At 39.1% G+C, this 14,089-nt stretch overlaps 1 long non-coding RNA gene across 3 annotated transcripts; it reads left to right on the forward strand.

Annotated features, from left to right (window-relative positions):
* Positions 1-840: 840 nt before the first annotated feature.
* LOC137861990 (uncharacterized) lies at positions 841-11,492 on the forward strand. Of its 3 annotated transcripts, none has more exons than XR_011099988.1 (4): positions 841-1,207; positions 1,918-2,029; positions 4,833-4,958; positions 9,926-10,684. It is a non-coding gene; the product is annotated as an uncharacterized lncRNA (long non-coding RNA). The 3 variants fall into 3 exon arrangements; XR_011099987.1 differs by lacking the exons at positions 841-1,207; positions 9,926-10,684 and adding exons at positions 1,694-1,821; positions 11,166-11,492; XR_011099986.1 differs by lacking the exon at positions 841-1,207 and adding an exon at positions 1,694-1,821.
* Positions 11,493-14,089: the final 2,597 nt, after the last annotated feature.

Here is a 14,089-nt window from a genome sequence, read left to right on the forward strand (position 1 = left end):
GTCTGCAGTATCTATGCTATTGAAAAGACAACAGTGATAGTATAACCAGGCCTGCTATGATGTATATGAAATGCTGCTGTATCCTCTACTGTGTGTACCTCGTATCACATAGTGAATAGAGGGGTCACAGTCCCTTAACCTTTCCTCTTTCCATCCCAGTAGATCCATCCCAAGAAATATTATTAGGATAATGGTTCTTCTGGGGCAAGCTAGTTACCTCCTAAATCAACATTACTTCCTAATGAATAGCAGGTTTTTTCTGTGGAGCTCTTGAGTTGGGCCTAGCTCTGCTTAATTTAAAGTAGCTGTGTTGACATAATATATTTAGACTTCTGTAATGTGTTTGACTTAGTACTGCACAACATTCTGATTAAAAACAATTATCGCTATACAAAATCGGCGTTGTACATATTAAACGGCTCCCAAACTGTCTCAACGATAGCTTGTGGAAGGGAGCTGTAAATCAGGAATCATCACTCAGGGGAGGTTTCCAATTCCTCTGGGGTCTAACTGTAGGTTTGGTGAGACAGAGCAGAAGATCCAGCAAAGAACGGCTGGTATAAAAGACACAAAAGGCTGATTTCAATAGTAAGTCAGGTCATGCAGTGGACGGAAATCATCCAGCGTCTGCTTTCAATGTAACAAAACCCAGGTTCATAATTTAGGCTATACTTCTCCAGTAAGTGCTGTACAATAGAAGTGAATTAATCTGAAAATGCTGGAGGACATCACGTGAACCCAGCTGAATGTGACCCCTCAGAACAGTGTGGTAACTGAGGAGGCTGACGTGTGACCACATGAACAAGGAGGGTGAGGCATGGTGAACCGCTTCCATAATAGCAGCCTCTGTTTGACAGAGAGACACCGTGTCAGCTTTTGAAATCTGCACTTTTTTTTTTTTTTTTCCTCTTTTAAATTTTTTTCTTCTGTGAGTGGTGCCCCTGCCTGGGAGCCAGCAGTGGGGGCCTCTGTGAGGGGAAGCCTGCGCTGCCTCACGCAGGCCACAGCTGGTTCCAGATTGTTCCATGGCAGCCCCACCTCAGCGCACCTGAGGCACTCAGCAACAACGGCGCCTCAGGGACAGCATATTTACTAAACAGCAAAAAATCCTGCCTGGCAGTGAGGGATAAGGGAAAAAAAGTGTGAGAAACAGCAATGTAAACCCCAAGGGCAGAGGAGGAGAAGGAGAAGGAGGTGCTCTGAGCAGGTATGCCCCCGCAGCCTGTGGAGGAGGTAACATGGGAACAGGTGGATATTCCTGAGCAAACTGCAGCTTGTGGAGCACGGGAAAAGTGTGAGGAAGAAGCAGTTGGTAGAGAGGAGCTGTTAGGTACAGACGATGGCTCCATTCCCATTCCTTTCTCCTGCTGAGGGGAGGGGAGGAGCTGGGAATGAAGGAGTGGGCTGAGCCTCAGGAAAAAGGGGTGGGGAAAGTGAGGATTTAATTTTGTCTTTGCTTCTCACTATCCAAATCTATTTTAATTGGGAATAAATTAATTGTCTCCAAGTTGAGCCTGTTTTTCCTGTGAGAGTAATTGGTAAGAGATCCCCTGTCTTTCTGCTGACCCATGAGCTTTTTCATCCTGTTTTTTCCTCCTGCCCTGCTGAGGCAGGGGAGAGAGAGAGCAGCTGGGTGGGCACCTGGATGCAGCCCAAGGCCAACCCATCACTATTTCCCTTTGTAAAGGGTTCATAACGCACATATAAAGATCTGAATTGGTAACTTCAAGGTCATCAACCTATTAATCTGTCTGAAGAGAAGGTTTTGATGTGTTTTGGTCATAGCCTGTACGAGAGAACAGACTGCATGAGGCACAGCAGGTAACTCCTTAACATAACAAGCAAAGTCAGGATAAGATCCCCTTAACTTTGCTTAAACTATAGTGACTTATTCTAATTGAAGATATGGCCCTACAGGTCAATGGAAAAATAACTGTCCTGTGTTGACTTTGAGCCAAAATACAGTAACTTAGCAACTGAAAGCAGGCTGAGACCCGGTGGCAGACAACTGGAGCCAGCAGAAATACAGGTCAGACTTCAGGTGCTAACATGTCTCAGAAGAAATAACTAAACATTGGGATGATTTGCTGAGAGCTATAGAAGAGTTTTCATTATTCCTTTTTTTGTTATTGTTTTAATATTTTTCGAGAAATCTATTAACTCCTACCACAAAATAGGATGATGATGCAGAGTTACCAAGTGACATGTTTTGACCTGGATTATACTGGAAGTCAAATAGATAAATGTAGTATTCCCTTCTGGTATAAAAATTCCATGAGGCTGAATGAGATCACAGCCTGCTATGATAGCGTTTGTTGTCTTCTAGCACCACAGATGATTAGAGGCAGAATTATAGCAGGGTGATTTCATGTCAGAGGACAATGCTTTATTACTGTTTGATTTACTTAGTAATATAAGTACATTGAATCAGAGCAGAGGAAGTTGTTTTAGAATTAGTTTTTTTTTTTTTTTTTTTTTTTTACTTAGCTCAGTTATTTTTCCTTAGTTCTTTCTAGTGACCTTCATTTGAGCATAAGAGTTTCTGTATAATAGAGATGTGAAATGTTTCTTTAAATTATGACTCATGAAATGTAGAACTAGTGAAACAGCAATCTGCCAGAGGGATGGAGGAAATTCAATGGACTTTACAACAAACTGATTAGTTTTGGAATGAACTCTTTCTGTAATTTCTGTAAAGATGCTAACAGCTAATGTTGATTACTCAGTAATCACTGGTAAGACAGGTTTCTGTACTCAGATAGCAGGAAGAAATTTATACCATTTAATTTGCCCATGTATAAGGTAGATCTAATCTAATTTAGGAATACAAATTCTCTACAGACCACTGGAAAGAATCAAGCCTCTCCAAAGATGATCATCTCATCATAAGATAAGTTTTTGAGATAGGTGGGCCAAAACAACTTCTGGAGATATCTGTATTGCTATGTATCATTAGAGTCATCTTAAACAGGTACTTAACTTTCAGATTCCAACAGAAAAAAATACTTGCTGACTTGAGCAGCCTTGTCTCTGCCTATGATATCAACTTCCATGATGCCCATTTAGTAGCATCAGCACAGTAGTTTGTAGAGCTGTGTCACAAATCACTGGGGAACTGTCCTACTCCCTGCTGGAAGGGCATGATAGAGGGCAAGGAGAGATGGTGGGGAGTAAGTAGAGCAAGACGATGAGTAGGTGGGGGCTGCTGCCCAGGAAATCTTAGTGCATTTGTAGCCTTGAGCAGCTAAAGCTGGGGGAGAACCATACCTAGGTGCTCACACTGATCGCAAGACCTATAAATAAGCCAAATGAATAAAAGGATTTGTATTTGGGAAACTTGTTAGCATTTGATGTAATCTGTCTACAGCAGTACAAGAGATATGGGCAACGTAGGTTAGGGAATAAGATCTGTAGCTGTGATTTAATGAGGGTGGTGATCCTTAACTTTCCATTAAGGCTAATTCAGTAGTTTTCCTGGGCACTTAAATTCACATGAAAAATACATTCTTTGCTATTGTATAGTTTCTGTCACATTAACCCCTGAGTTCCCCACCCTCAAAGGTAACACATGTTCCATACAGCAACGTGACATATAACATCTTCAGTGAATGCATTGCCCTTGAGTACACCAGGGGTTAGTTAAGCAGTATTTCTGGATGTTTGATTACCATGTTGAGTTAATTAATGGGCTGCATGCGATCTCTATTAATTAGACCATGCTCAAGCCTTGATAAAGTGTGTGTCCTTATAGTACAGCATAATAGTTTCACAAATCCCCTACAAACTGTGGTTAATTACAAGCTCATCACGATTTCAGGATCTAAGGCATTTTTGTCTTTTTTTTTTCCCTCCTTTTTTTTTTTTTTTAATGGTTGTTAAATGGTTCTAAGACAAATCTTCCATGAAGTGAAAGTAAGGATGCTTTTCTGAAGATGAAATGGTTTGGTGAAAGGATACAGTTTTTCTTTTAGAAAGACATTTTTGACAGTTTTCCTCTAACTTTGTCATCCTATGTGTATATTTATTAAATTCAAAATAAGAACCCCAAGACTCTTTTGCTTTAAAACTCTGGAGAATGCACTCTATTTTTGTATCTGTGGGGTGGAGCAAGCTTAGGAAAGAAAAAAGAAAGTGGGTAGGTGTTGCTTCAGTGTCTTTCTACTGTCAGTGGAAAGACAGTAACCTGTATTGTTATTATTTCTTTAAATGTGATGTGTGGACATATGACCACATTTAGCAGGTGGACTAAATGAGTGCCTATGCTCTTCAGGCAGATTACATATATAGGTTTTGTACGACAGAGACTGCTTATCTGCCAGCTCTGAAGGGTCAGATTCAAGGGTGAACAAGCAAATTAAACAGAGCTAATTGACAACTGCCTGCAGTGGGCAATCAGTAGCTGCCAGGCAATCTGTATGGAAAATTCTCATAAATATAATTTGCCAGTTTGCAGGTTGGCTTTTGGGTTTTTGAAGTAGGAGACCTTGACTGGTAAAGTGGTGGTGTGATTGGTAGGGGTCCAACAAGCAGCTTCTTAGAGAACTTAATTATTTACATTGCAGCTATAGAAACGTCCATAATTTTTCTGTTTGTATTGATCCAAACCCTTCAGTTCATTGCCCTTATTCTGGCTCAGCTGCCCTTATAGTCTACAAGAGCTTAGCTTGAGCAGGAAAAAGGCTCATTTTGTACCATAAAATTATTTTAAAATACTAACATTTAATATTAAATATAGTAGTTAACATTATAATATATATTTAATATATATATAAATTTGATGATCTATGTGGAACTGAATTTGTGTCTAAATTACTGCTTTGCTGTTTCCTCAGTTACCTGAAGAAGAGTCCTTCTGCAACACTACATATTGCCTGTTTACTCTGATTCACTGTGGCACCGCTTGGCCTCTTCAGCTATTCCTCTCCACCAGTTGAAGGCGTGGAAGCACCAATGTAACAGTAAGGTTGAACTTAAATATGAACTTTAGAATATTATCAAAACAGATTAGAGAGTATTTGTTCAGTTACTGTCTATCCAAGCCATTTCACAGGACATGAAAGGCAATCAGCTTCATTTTAGGAGTGCTGTTTCACTTTGCAAGCACCTTGATTATGATAGATGCAAATACAAGTCTGGCTATATTTGAAAAGGTGGTTGATCACAACTTGTAAGATAGTTTAAAATTTGCTTCAGGAAATGTAATTGTTGCTGGGGCAAAAGTAACGTGTCTATCCAAACAAGTGGTTTGTCTGGTTAGAGAAACAGGTTGCTTTCAAAAAGAAAAACAGAAAAAACACAGGAAAAAAAAAAAGGCAGAAAAAAAAAAGAAAAACCCACCTCAGTAGGAGCTGATATTACTCAATATTTCTTACAACAAAGCAGGAAGAATGATTCTCAACACTGTTGAATCAAAACATCATAAAAGAAGTTTTAGTGTGTTGTAAAAGCAAGATAAACTTTTCCATTCCCCTGTAGAAACAAGCAACAATCTTGAAACACAACAAATTTCTCCTGCTTTGACTTCCTTTTCTCAACCATAGCTGGAGCGTGGCCAACAGCGGGACATATACAAAAGTAAACTACCAGATCACAAAAGGCATGCAACATTATTTCTGTGTAAACCCAGCTTGAACACAGGGATCCCTTACTGTTTTCTGCACTACATAGGTGGTAATCCACGACAGATATTTAATATTCCTCTGCACCTTGTAGAACAAGGAAGGACAGCAAATAGGAGCCAGATGTAAATGTTGGAGGATTAATTTTGAGGAGGCTGACAGCAGGTGAGTGAGGTGGAGATGAGGTGCTCACAGCAGCAGCTTTCCAGTAGATGGCTCCATTATTATATACCAGACTGTCCTGCAGCTCCTCCACCTCTCCCCAGCAAACTTGTGTTTTGTCTCAAGCAAACCTTTAACACAAAATGGATGTACACATTTTTGCCTTTTCATTTGGGCACCAGTGTCAAGTATAGGTGTCTTTTATTATTACTAGTTTTTCCCCTGGTCATAATGTGTAATTATGAAACTATCATGACACAGAAACTTTCACACAGAATAAACCAGCACTTGGCAAGCTGATAGTCTGAGTGAGGACTGATAGCTGATGTAGAGAGTTGTACTGAATCATTGGTTGCACATTTATTCAGATAAAATTTAACAAGATCAATTAAAGCTTTTTGTTTAATGCAAGATTACTTCACAAATGTTATTTCCAATTTCAGATTTTTTGTGTTTTGTTTTTTGCAAAGAGCACAATATGGGATTGATGAGTCTTGTTATTTTGCCTATAAAGAGGTCTTAAATGCCCACAAATGCCTGCCAAGTGCAGCCATTCAGTTCTACACCACAGAATGAGATGAGTTTTGCTCTAGTTATAAAATGCATTAATTTAAGATTATACCCCTGTATGCTGTGGAACATATGTAGGTACAGCAGAAAGATGACAATTTGTCAGGCCCTTCTCCAAGCCCTTTCTGTGAAGAATGAGATATCATTTGGATAGATTACAAGTGAATAGACATTATACACTCAAAATCGTGCCTTTGTTGCTTAACAGTGCAAAATATTGTTGGTGTAATTATTTTTGTACAGTCCTCTTGCCCTGTGGCATCAATCCAAATGTGATTCCGACTCTACCTGGCTTTAACCCAAGACCATTCCACATAAAGCCCTCAGGATCCTGATTCTCTCATTCAGCTATGACCAGTGTCTGTGGTTTTGGTTCAACATATGATGATCTGTGCAGGGAAATCCAAACACTGTTCTAGTTGTCAGTGGCCTTCTGCAAAAATTTGTATTGATCTCTTGTATGCTGCCAGTTTTTCATAGACATCTCCTGTGTACCTGACACAATTTTCCCATTTCTTCACTTTAGCCCCTGATATTTTCAGAGCCATTACGTCCTTCTGTTTAAACTCCTGATACATTTATTGCATTACATGCAAGCAGCCATGCATGCAAGTAAAGTATGTTTCCAAAAAAACTTTATTAACTGGGACACCAAATCCATTTTGAGTAGCACATAATTCAGAAGGGAGCTGGAGCATATGACACATAAGCAGAGGGCAGAAGAACAGAATTTGTTTTGCCTTGAAAAGACAAGACTGAGGGAGCTCTAATTACAGCCTTACAATACATAAAAGAGGATTAGAAATAAGTCAAGAGTCAGATTCTTCTCAGAAGGGTACAACAAAAAGGCAAGACACAACAGTTACAAATTTTAACATGAAAAGTTCCAACGAGTTATGAGGAAAACACTCTTCACGTGTGAACCACTTGTTTAAACGCTGGAACAGGGGCCAAAAGAGTCTGTGAACATTTCTGTCTTGGACAAGGTCATTTGCAACCTTATACAGCTCCAGACCAACCCTGCTTGGAGTGGGAGCTTGGATTAAATGAATTCTCGAGGTTCTATCCACAGAATTTCTTCCCAATGTCTCTTCTGTTTTTTTTTTTTTTTTTTTTTTTTTTCCTTTTTTTCTTTTTTCATTATTTTTTTCTTTTCACTTCACTTCATAAGAAGTATTCTAGAACAGTTATAAAAGTTCTGGGTGAAGAAAGCCAGGACAAATCTTGGATTGGAAGGGCCTGAAATTTGTGATGCTCTTTAGATCTTTGGGAGGGAGGAGGAGAGGAGCCAAAATCTAGGTATGGCTCTTATGAAAGCTCATTTTTCTACAGCGATGGGTTTTCCTGTTAGAAAATTTTTCTTACTGCCAGAGAAGCAGCAATATTTAACCATAGCCCTTATTATTTATGCTGAACACAACCTATTGAATAAGTTGTAGCTACCTCCCATCTAGCAAGACTCTGTTCTTTTTTCTCAAGTCCTCAAGCCTTTACCTATACTTCGATGTGTCTGAAAATAAAGTAGAAAATGAGCCTGGTGTCTAATGCTAGACTGTATTTCTGAGCTGCAGAGTACAGTTTTCTGGAGCACCTGAAGTTTCCTGGAAAGTAATAGTTGCTTCCATTTGGATTCTAGCAAGATTAACACTAGACCCCCTCAGATGGTGCAATCTGACAGATCAATCTTTGACTGAATCAGTTGTGCCATGATTCAGGAAAGTCCTGAATCACCACACTGTCCTGTAGTTTGGTGTATAAAATATGTTTTTAGAGGCCACTGAGGAGGTACTTTTTACATTTGCCTACAACCCTTTGCCACAACATGGAGGATATTTTCTCCCTTTTCAGTATTTACAGATAGATAATCGAGTCCAAGCCTTTCTCAGAAATAACTTGCAAGAAACAGCTCTTCATGCTACATAACATAAACAATTGCTAAAATATGCAGATCAGGAAATGTAATGATGTGTAATACTATAATGTTTTAAATGTCTTAATTTACTTTATAGGCACTCCAAAAAAATCTCTTAAGGAGCCAAGCATCAATAATATGAGCCTGTGCTAGCTGAGTAATTACCTCTTGGTGCTGAATTCTTAAATATTAATTTGCTGTATGCCATTCATCATGTGCAACACTGTAATCTCTGAAGGAGAGGCAAAATCAGGGATCCAAAGTAAAAGGAGAAAGTATTTTTTTCAGCCAAGGTTCAGAGTTGCCAGTTCTTTAGTCTTGCATCTCCCACACTTCCTGACAAACATGAATATGACATAGTTTCCAGTGCCCATTTGCACAGCAAGTATAAGTACTGGATTAACAATATCAGATGACATGAAATCACTACATACTCTTCAAAGCACTGCTGTAGCTTACTAGTAGAAACCAGTTTGATGTGATGGATGTATGAGAGAAGGTGTGAATCTCCAAGACTCTTAGAAGTATGCTGATTTGCTCCTAAATTACTCAAGAATTGCTTTTATTTCCTTGTGAGGTGTCTAAAGAAATACTCATGAGTTTTTTTGCCCTCAGCAAAGAAATGCAGTTCCCGTTGTTAGTGGGGTCAGTGAATATCTTTGCAGAACAGCTTCTATGTAATCAAGTCAGGATATATTTGCATTGCAAAGTGCAGTATGGTAAAGACACCCAAGGTAAGGTCAAATGAACAAGGTCAGATACCAAAGGCACTTCAGCTGCAGTAGTATACAACCACCCCAACTAATTCCCTGTGCATGATAGACTGTAAGGAAACAAACAAATATTTACCTTTAAATCCTGAAATGACATATTTTAAATTAATCTGACACCATATCTCATGCTTTTCTACTAGGAAAACTTAATTTCTTGGACTTGAGCAATTCTCTGTCATTTCAGAGAGGCAAGCATATCTTAGGCAGGTAAACAGAGAAAAAAATCAGTATTTCACGTGCCCTGAAAATAAATAAAGCTGACTTGGAGAATCTTCTCCTAGATTGAGCAGGTTGTTTTGGCTGAGGGGCAGTCTTTTAATGCAAATCTACATTCTTGTTCTATGATCGCACTGTTGGTTATGGTCACACTGTAGTCATGTTTTATTATGGTTATGCTGTGGTCATGATTGCTAGCTGTAGCAATCACTAGGATAACAGGTTTCTGACTTGAGAAGGAAACCTCTTCCCTGGTGGAAGTCTCTGGTTCTGCTATTAAGATGATTTATACAAGTACACCAGTGTGCTTAATAGATAATATCAATAAGCACTGGGATGGAAAAAATAACACAGCTTTTACTACTTATTTGGTGTAGGATTATTGGTAAGTCATTAGAAACATTTGGGGCCTCAAGGGTCTAATTTAAGTGGCAAGTCTCCACACAGCTTGTGAAGTTACAATACCTAGTGGCAGCATTATGAATAATAAAAATCATTCATTTTTCATTGTGCTTCATGTCAAAAAGTGTTCATTTGACAGGAGAGATCCATCGGGGTGGATGTCTTCCTTCATCTGGAAAACACAGGATACCTGAAGTTAGGCAGAAAGAATGATCTTTTCCAGTAGTTTATCCAGTAGTAAAATAAGGATAATTCTGTTTATACTCTCGCAGGTGTGCTGTGGAGTTTTCCAAAGTCCTTCTCAAATTTCCTGCCAAGTTTTACAGTGAATCTGCGAGCTAAGATAAAAATATGTGGATGGGTATTAGATGTATGCAGCTGCCTGAAAGGCTATGGTTCTCTTCTCTGCCCTCTCTGGGTATTCTGAAGGGTTTTCTTGTTTTGTTTTTAATCCTACTGTAGGTAACATCTATGTGGAAAAGATATTTCTATATTTGGTCTCAGTTTTAACATCTGTGGCTTTTCAGCCAAAGCTTACAACGTGTCCTTCTGCCTTTGCTTGTGCTTTTCCTGTTTGCTCACACCTCCTGTCACAGCCTCCTTTTCATCCTGAGGTAGCTGGAGTACCCCAAGAGTGTATACATGCACCACATGTGAGCATGCTTAATAAGGAGCAAGTGGACAAGCAATCTTGTTCTAGATCATCAATTTCTCAAAAATCAGAGTCTCTTGGGTATGAAAATTGGAAAATACTACAGCATAGTCAGACCAGAACTCTCACTGGCTATGCACAGAAACACAGTATGCTCCTTGGGCTGATCCTTCAGGGAAGCGCATTTTCAAACTCTGCATCATCCCATTTGGTAGTTGTTTACCTTTTTTAACATGAAATTTTTAAATGATGCTTAATCATACCAAAGAGCTTTCTTTTCCTCAGACAAATTATGTATTTACATACAATTCTCTAATTGCTTACTGTATGTTGTCTTCCAAATGTAACACCTGCTTGGGGATGCTGCTAATTTAGATATAACAAGATAAACAGTAGAGTTCTGCATTGTATGAGGCAGGAGAAAAGTCATTCTTAAGACATAATTAAATAAGATTACATAATAATAGGAATAAAAATGTTTTTTTCATATTTCATGTCTGCTTCTGTAGAATGATTTATTTTTCTATTGATTACGGGCATATTTCTAGGAAAATATAGCTTCATTATACGACAGAAATGAAACTAAAAATGCCTTCTGTTTAAAAAAAAAAAAGGAGTTGTTGGTTTAGCTGGTAGGTGGCTTTGCATCCTGTTTTAGTGCTGTGGTAGAGGCAGATACCTGTGTCATTTCTGAGTGACAGTACCATGGTGACTCCTTCACCATATGCTTCACTTCTACATCTGCCACTGTCCTTTTACATCCTTGACTCTTCCTTTATATCTACAGCTTTGCCCACCATGCGAAGATGAAGCATGCTGATTTTGCTCTGTCTCCTTTTTGCTTTCTTTTTCTTTCCCAGGTCTTATTGCAGAGACCTCTCCCAAACCTTTTCTCCTTCATGTGCAGCTGCCTGCAAGTATAGCAGAGAGCAAATATTCTTTGACCGTTGGGAATTCACTGGCAGGGCTAGGTCAGTGTTGGTAAATAAAGCTGTGTTTGTCCTACTGGAAGTCTTGCTGCAGTTCATAGTCGCTTCCTTTACTGAAAAAAATGAGCTTCTATTGCATTCTGCCTTCTTGTCTTGTTCTGCTCTGTATGTCATAAACTAAAAAGCCTATCTGGCTGTGGCTGCAAAAATGTTGGCTAAGGTGAAATGACCTCGGCTGAGAAAAGCATTCTGATTTCTACAAACCGTGTTTTGAATATTGTACTAGCCCATTTGTAGAAAATAACTGAACAGTGATATTTTGTAATGTTTTTGTTACTACCACTCAATTTCATTTGCTGTTTTTTGTTCCTCCTGGAAATAGTTTTTCTCTTCTGAAGATCTGAAAGTGCTTCACAAATTACTGCTTTCTCAAACTCATATGTAGTTAAATGTAGTTTGCTTTCTTTTAAAAAATGGAGGGAAAATATGAAGTCTTCTTTGTCCATAGTGTACAAACAGGTTGGTTCCTGCCTCCAAGCTTGGTTTTAGTTCATTCAACGAGTTTCTGAGTTGTTGCAAACCCAGCTCCCCATAGCTCCAGAAATGTGTTCCTTCCCTGTCTGGGGCCTGATTGTCTGCTCTTTGTATTCGTAGCATGAGCCGCAGGTTCCAAGCTGCAATGCCAATCTGCCTACCAACCTTGAAACCCCAAAGCATGCTTAGCTGCCTGTCTGAATCCAGCAACTTCCATTCCTTCTAACCTGCCATACAAAAGGTTCCTCTGAGTTTATTTCAAAATAATTATATATATATATATATATATATATAGTGCAACCTGATAACCAAACAAATCCATCACAGAATGGGTTTTAAGTGATTTTTGTGTACTCACATCCAAGTCTAAACCAGAACTCAGATTCCGTCCATGGTTTTAGCATTTGTTTTCAATTTGTTTTCTTTTTATTTTTTTTATTTTTTTTTTCCATTTGGTTTCACTGTGGAGCATTCCTACTTACGTAAAGCTTGCTCTGTGAAACCTAGGGGAGTGTCTTTGATATGTGTGCTGTGACAAGTGGTAGTCATGCTACATGATGCAGTGATCCCTGACTTCTGTGGCTTTCACAGAGTTGTATAAAGTCACTCTGGATTCTTTTTTTTTTCCTGAGGAACATATTTCATTTTACGCGTAAGTCTTACTAAATTCTAAATGAGCATATAAGGAAAGGACAGAAGAGAGCTGTGAGGTAATAGTGCCTTTTGCTTCTTGCTTGAAGTCTGTTCTTTGCTGTAAGCAAGCAAATAGCTTTGCCACCTGCAGCCGTTTGCAAGCCAAAATGAAATGAGCTGATGTTCTCTATCCTATTCCAAGCATACAGGTGTCCACTGTATGAAAAGTGTTATTGCCATTGGCATCATTTTTAATGGTGTCAACACAGAAACCAAATGGCTCTGGTTGGAAATTGCCCTTTACACTGAACTGGGGCATGCTGGCTGGCAGTATGGATGAGCTTTGACACAAAGCTGCACCTCGTTAGCAAGGAAACAGGATTTCAGTCTTTAATGGTGGTAGTCCAACATCTGCACCCAGAATACGACTCAAAGTTCATTAAATCACTGTGGTATCTTTATTGAATGCAAAAACCTTTACAGAAAGCCCTGAAGTCCTTGTTAGGAAGGATGCGGAGCTTACATTTGCAAGGTAGACCAGAATTTCTCTATCCTCACTCACCTTCTCTCTGATAGCATTGTTATCCATGTTTGCTTCAGCAGGACAACCTGTTAGGAATTTTGTAGTGGAAGAAATGTACTGCTCATGAACCAAAAACTTTTTGTGGGGATATATTTACTAGTCTTGACAGGAAGGAAGTCTCAGACCTCAGGTAGAATTTCATTAGTTTATTAACCCTACTATAGAAGGAAACAAGACAGCTATCAGGGCACTTCTTTGCCAACTTAATCAGCCAGGATTCCTCTCATGGCGAGAACAAGAGGTTACTGTGTTCACAGAACACAAAGCCTTATTTATGTGTGCTTAATTTTTCAGCATATTCACATACCAAAGCAACCTGTCTTGCCTCCCTTTTGTTGTATCCAAGAATCTAAACATTTTCAAAATTTGAAAGATTTTCATGGGGCAAGGAAAACTGCATTGCCCTCAGCACTACTTTATAATTCTTTCTCCCTGCTCTACCCATCTCTTGGATATTTTTAGTAGTGTTATTATTATCTTGTTTGGGACCTAAGGAAAGGTACTGAATTCTGTTCTGACGGCAAGATTTTGGGAGGCTTTATTCTTATAACTCTTCTAATACTGTTAATAAATCTGGTGAAAGGTGACCATAATTTCAGCTGCCATGTCTGAAAATTGCCTATTTTAGTCTTATTTTTGGCCCCTGAGCAATGCCAAAAATCCAATATAGACTGTGAAAGCAGCAACAGCAGAGAACCCCCTTCACCTGAATTCTGGTCTAGTGCAAAGGTGAGCCTGAGAGAGCCGGAAAGTAAGGGCTGTGCAACAGCAAGAGAGTCAGGAAAATACAAACGCCTGAATGAAGCCAGAGGGAAAAAATAACAGCAATGCAAATCAAAGCAGAAAGGCAGGTGAAAAACAGACATTGAGGCAGTCAAGTTAATAGGGACTCAGAAAAATCATGTTATCTTTTGGTTGGAAAACCCATCAAATGTACTTGGCAGGAAAAATTTATTTAGATATAACTTCAGAAAATCCCACAAAGGATCCATTCTGACATGTGAATGCCTCACATTATCTATGAACACACAGGTGGCTTTTGGATGCAACATGCTGCATAACAGATGCCTTTGCCAGTGTCTCAGGAGCCACTCTTTGTGTATTC

This window comes from Anas acuta, chromosome 10 (assembly GCF_963932015.1).
Source record: "Anas acuta chromosome 10, bAnaAcu1.1, whole genome shotgun sequence".
Lineage (NCBI taxonomy): Eukaryota > Metazoa > Chordata > Aves > Anseriformes > Anatidae > Anas > Anas acuta.